The sequence below is a fragment of the Alligator sinensis genome, unplaced genomic scaffold, assembly GCF_000455745.1.
Source record: "Alligator sinensis unplaced genomic scaffold, ASM45574v1 scaffold61_1, whole genome shotgun sequence".
Classification (NCBI taxonomy): Eukaryota; Metazoa; Chordata; order Crocodylia; family Alligatoridae; genus Alligator; species Alligator sinensis.
Genome location: NW_005841986.1, coordinates 928,384 through 934,840, shown reverse-complemented (window position 1 = coordinate 934,840; position 6,457 = coordinate 928,384).

The window sequence follows — 6,457 nt, the reverse complement described above, 5'->3', positions numbered from 1 at the left end:
TGTGACGTACAAGTGCTCCCTGCTTTACGTATGCCGACAGGCCGCTCCTAACACCCAGATGCCCACGGCAATACCAGACCAAACCAGATCCACCGGAGTGAAATGGCTTCAGATCAGATGCGGCTTCCAATATTCCTGTCAAATCAGCTGTCTGGCTGGCAGGGCCCTGTGGGTGATGGAGGAGAGAGATGGATAGGTCTCCTCTGGGAATAAGAGGGTTTTTACTGAGTTTTTTTGGGGGGGGGTGGTTGGAGGCATCATATATCACTTCTCCATCTATTTATATAAGCTAGATGATAGCTGGGGCATGCCGCAGGCTGTTGCCTGCTTTCAACATGCCTTTGTTGGTAAAAATGTGACTTTGGCCAAGGCTGCTGCAGCAGCGATATAAAAGATGCATGTGAATGTGCATGTGAATTCACTTGTTTGGCCACCATTATAACACCCGGGGTCCCTCTCAAAAGTTGCCAGCCTCCAAGGCCAGGGGTGAGCAGTGACTCCTGCAGCAGTGACTGGGGATGCTGTTATTCCTCCAGAGGTTGCAGGCACTGCTGTCAGTGGCCTGGGCAGCGATGACACTGGGGAGCCTATTTTCCTCTCTTCCCCGGGGCTGCAGAGGGGCAGTGAGAAGGAGATCTGTGGTGGATGCCTGAAGACCGTCCCTTGGAGAGCCAGTTCATCTCAGGTGATGTAGCAAGAGTACAGCCTTGTGATGGTGGGTCAGCACAATGCCACCTGCATCCCTTGTGATAGCATTTGCAAGCAGGACGTCTGCTCTTGGCCCTGGGGTCACTATCAAACACAGACGGAGGACATTCCTCCTCAATCCTGGAAGATGGCAGAATCTGTCAATAATCACAGTGATATTCTTTGAATGGTCTCTGCCCGTACTAATGATGTCCCCAGGTGATCCTGCCCGCTCTGTGAGGGCACATCTGGATCCCGGTGGCTGGCGCCGATGCTTTGGTCAGTGCTGATGCCAGCACTGCCACTACTACCTTGAAAAGGACTTTGACAAGCAATTTCCCTTCTCTCACTGGGGCAGTTGCTCTCTCTTTTCAGAGCCTGTCTCATTGCTGCTTGGCACTTCCCTTCAGCTTTTTCCTTCTGTTGTGGCGCCAGTGCCAACTCCAATGAGTAGGCTGATGCCAAAGAAGCCAATGCCAAGTAGCAGTGCCAAAGTGGCGGGCGGCTCCAGCTTTGAGAAAGCAGTGGCTGCTGCAAACAGCACAGATGCCAGGATGGCTGGCAATGGTTTTGATGGAGTTTTCTATTGCAGCTAGACCCTGAGGTCGGCATCTGCTCAGAGAGGCTCTTTTGGAGAACGACAATCCTCCCAGGGTCCTTGGAGACGGCGTTTCATCCGAGTCAGGGGTGATATGCATCTACCGCTCAGACACCCTTTCAACCTTGACTTCTGAGTGCACGAAGAGAAGGATTAACATGTCAAGTGTTTATTAGGCACGTGGTAAACCTCAGAGGAGACATCAGCTGTGCCCGTCAACCCAGGGAAGAGGTCTATGGCAGATCAGTCAGGGGTTAAACCCAGAGAGCTGAAAGTCCACCGTGGGTCTCTCTCGGCTGGGAGGTTGATTCTGCTGACCGTGCAGAAGCATTTATTCACCAAGTTAGAGAGGGGTCGAAGCACAGATAAAGGGAAGCACGTCCAGCATTAGCCACATTGCATCTCCTCTCCACCGTGGGCAATTTGGATGGGGCAGGGTCACAGCCTGCGACCTTTTACATTGTCAGATGGCAGTACAGGGCACACGCGTGGCTCTGCCGGACACCACTAAGCCAATAAAACCTGATCTCGTACACACGCAGCACGTGTGTTCATCTACTCTGGGATCAATGTTGACACCGAGTCCAAGCCTGGCAGATTATGGCACACTGGTGACAGACATATTTTCTTCATTACACTCCAGTGCATTCCTTGCACAACCTAATATGGTTTCCTTTTTGACCATCACTGCACACTAAACACCGGTTTCCATGAAGTGGTTTACCACGATCCTTTGCCCAGAACACATGCAGCTAACACAGAGCACAATAAGGCCTATATAAAGTAATGCAAAATATTCCCATCTATACACAGTACTGTGCATTATCAGCAATGCCTTGTAAACTTCCTGGTGCTGGTTTTTCACCGAGCTTGGTTGGGTCCTTCTGAAATTCCTCGTTTTTTCTTGGTCTGGAAAGTGTTGCAGCAGCTCCGTATTTAGGAAGGCACGGGCAAATCCAGACATCTCGCTCTTCAGTTTTTATGGGAAAGAGCCTCTACTTCCTCTTGATTCGGTTCTCGAAATTTGTACACGTTTCCAGGATTATCAGAGGTTTCTGCTGCCATCCAGCACAGAGAAACCAGACTTAGGTTTCCGCCGTTACAGGAAAAAACAGAAATATCAGAGTTTGTGGTTAAGCTTCAGCACAAACACGGAGGGAAGCCCTTCCAGTCCACACACACCGACAGAGAGCACGGTTCAGAGACCAAAGAGAGGAACAGCTTCCTCACAGCTGCGGATGTGCGAGCATCTGTGTGATACCATCAAAAAAATAAAGCGAAGAGCAAAAGGAAACCAAAGTTCACCAAGTGCAAAAGCACATGACAGGTGTTTAAAAGGCCACAGACCATTTTTCGAGCATAAAAAAAATATTTCAGATTGTCCTTTTAAAAATCACCCAACAAAACACTTGCATAAGGTAAAAGAGGGTTTGGAGGGGGGGGGGAAGATAAACTAAAAAAGCTCCATTTTAAAAAGTTGCTTTACAGCGTAGGTCCTACAAAGACTTCCGAAGCTTCCGAGTACTTGTGGAGGGAGGGCACTATCATTTCTCCAAGCACTGGCTTGCTTTGTAAAACGTGATAGCAAATAAAATTAAAGAGAAGCAGTTCCCATGATGTGGAGGTGTTTTTAAGTACAGACCCACACTGGTTTAGCTCAAGTGTTTGTGAAACAGTGGGAAGGCATGTCAAGATCAAAAAAAAAAAAATCTAAATAGCGCCTTCGGGACGCTCACGAAATCCCTGGCTGATGTCTTCAACTGGAACCGTCCGCTGGCCCCACTTCCCGTGCAAGAAGGGGCAAACCCTTCCTTTTAAATAGAGGCTGCTGGATGCAGCTCCTCTACAACTGATCAAAAGGAGCAAGGAGGACAGGACTGCGGTTCCCTACAAAACTAGGGGCAGGGCCAGACACACATATCCCAGTTTAATTTACACTGGCTTTGCATCCCAACTCTCTATTCGAGGGATCAGGGAACAGACAGATGTCTAGCAGTCCTGGGGTGGGTGTGCACAGTACACAGCTAGGCAGTAAGGGAACAGGTAAAAAGCCTGCTGGCCTTTAACAAATGAGTACCCCAAGATGGGCACAGACCAACCAAACCTCAACTTGGAGAATTTTATTCCTAGGTCTTCAAGGAGCAATTCCCCATCAGGCTGGAGTCAGGAGCTTGCATCATTTGTTTGCTCTCTCTTTCCCCAGTGCAATGCTCATGATACCAACATAAAACATGTATTTAGTCCGACCATATCTGGAGACTTCATTGCTCAGTTGGCCAGAACGGATGCCAAACTACTGGGATCACCTCAAGCGCCAGGCTTAACCAATCCATGCTCCCCAAGCGGATTTTTGCTGTCCTTACACAATGCAATCACCAACTCACGGGGACTGGGCAGGTCAGCTAACAGATTTAGACTTGTATGCAAACCTAGCTAGATCCAGCATATGGGGCACTGGGCCAGAAAGCAGGAGACGCGGATTCAATTCCTGGACCAACAAGCTGCTTGGACTCTCCGGGTCTATTTCCCCAACTGTAAAATGGGGAGAATGATACTTCCTCTCCCCACCAGAGAAGTAGACTGAGATCTACAAGAAAGAGTGCTATCAGGGCTAATTTATATTAATATATGCCTAGCAGTCTTGAGAGTGGCTTCCCATCCGTGTATTTCATTGTGAGCAGCTCCCCAGACAGCCAGTTGTTATACAAGGAGCCAAGAGGAAGTCAAGTCGGCGCGTCGCATTTCAGCGTCAGCCCCAGCAACACAGTGCACTACACGCTCCACCCACATTTAGCTAACATCAGCGGCACCTGAAGAGGTATACCAAGTCCTCATCTGCAGCAACATATCCACGGTTCAGGCTGTTTCGGCAGGCCGAGGGGAGCCACTTCCAACGCTTCTCTCGTGCATTAAGAGTATCCCTCAGCCTCGCACTTTGGGAACGAACGCTCAATTCGAAGCCTGGACGTCATGGGGAAGAGTGGACCGTCCCATGAAGACTGTCTGTGGTACTGATGTTGGGTTGCAGAAGGCAAAGCAAATCCCCAGCTGGATTCCCCTAGCTGGTGGGGTGGCAGCTTGCCTCGTTGCCTGCCCCCCAGGCATTTACCCACCTGTGCCTGTCCCCTGCACCCTCGGACCCCCACCCATCTTCCCCTTCCCCCTCCTCACACCGCTTCTCTGTAGTACTGCTCTCTACCCATTCATTCCATATTCTGAATTTGATTTTTCTCTCCTAAAGACAAATGCAAAGTATTTCCCTTCTTGAATTTCACCGATTTTAGACAATTTCTCTGTCAGGATAATTTTAATTCTCATCCTGTCCCTCAAAGCACCTGCAAGACCTCCCCTGTGGATGCTGTACCCATAAGCAATCTCTGTTCCATTCCCAAGTTGTTAAGGAAAATAAGGAACAGAACCGGAGCCAGGTCAGACCCCCGGGAGACAGCCGTTAGCGTGTTTTCCCAGCCTGACAGTGAACTGCTAACTACTCCAAGTAGTTTTTTAATCAGTTATGCACTAGCCGCATGTAGATTCGATGGAATTACTATTTCCCTAATTTGCATATGAAGATGACCATGTGGAGTTCAATCAAAAGCTTTATTCAAATCATGACAGGTCAGCCTTCCTGTTCCACCCTCCATCCAGAGAGGGGTAAAACCTTGATCAAAGAAATTAGACTGCAAAGAACAAACCACATCAAAGCAAATTCATGGTGGTTGTTCCTTACTTCCTTATTGTCTTCTAGGTGCTGACAAACTGATTTAGTGGCTTCTTCTGTAGCTTTCCCAATAACAAACTTAGGCCAACTGATCTGCAATACATGGGTGCTTCTTTTTCCCTTTTAAAAATAACCTCCAGGGTCCCTTCCTTCCTCCGTGGCTTCTCAAAGATGGTTGCTAATGGTTCAGAGGCCGCTCCAGCTACTGTCAGCAATTATGCATCTTGTCGCTATCAACATTTTTGGGGGGGTTTGGGACTGAAGTAAAAAGGCATGCAACATTTCTGCCTTCTGTGCTGGCCACACCGCACAGGTTCCTCCACCACGTGCTCTCCATGCCACCACGCTGTCTCCCCTGCACGAGTCACCTGGAGCCCCTGCTGCCATGCAGGCTCCCCTGCCTCTCGGGGCCACCTGGATCCAAGAGCCCCAGGTTCCCCAGGTCCCTGGGGCAGGGACAAGAAGTGCAAGCCAGAGGAGGAAGAGGAAGCCTGGATGCTCAGGCCTCAGAAGCTGCTGGAGAAATGGAGGAAGTGATACCCAGGGGGGAGTCCAAGGGCTGCGGTTTAATCCCTCCCGGACCGCATGTGGCCCTTGAGCCACCAGTTGGACAGCCCTGTTCTAAACTATTCAGAGATTTCTTTCCGTCACAGCCGTGCCACACTTCTGGGTCCCAAACCCAAAACTGCACGGGTGGATCGAGGGCTTTAATCCACTGCACACCCTGAAAACGGTGCATGGTATGCAGAATCTCCCTGGCTTGGGAAGAAGCAACAGCACAATAATTAACTGGTGAAAATACATATACAGACATAACCTGAATTCCTCCTACAAGTAATGTTCTTAGTGTTATTTTAATCTTTGGATCCACCTGACACGGATACCTTCATCGCAGAGGCCCGACTTCAGCCTGCACCAAAGTCATAGCAGAAGAAAAAGAAGAGACTGTCACACACCCCCCCCCCCCCCTCAACCCATGCTCAACTTAAAAGGAAGTTCACAAAACCTGTGTTAATCTCTTACAACACCGAGGACTTCCAGCGCAAAATTTCTATTGTACTGACCCGTGCATGAATCTGCAAAGAGGCAGCAGAGACGCTCGTCGCGTTCAGCTCGCACGTCGCACACGGCGCTAGCGGCACAGGAGCTCTTTAAGGGATTAAAACCAAAATCAAGATAAACAGTGGAAATAACCAAGCCGCTTTCCTGTGAAGCAAGCCTGGACCATATTGTGTCATACTGAAAACCTGCCCCCTCCCATCAGCAAACGGGTAGAAAAGGATCTCCCCCATCCTGATATCACCTACGTCCGTCCGTCTGTCACTCATCAGCCGGGCCAGTCTGCAATGTTCCCCTTTCATAGTTTCATAGTTTCTAGGGTCGGAAGGGACCTGGGCAGATCATCTAGTCCGACCCCCTGCCATGGCAGGAAAGAGTCCTGGGGGGGAAAA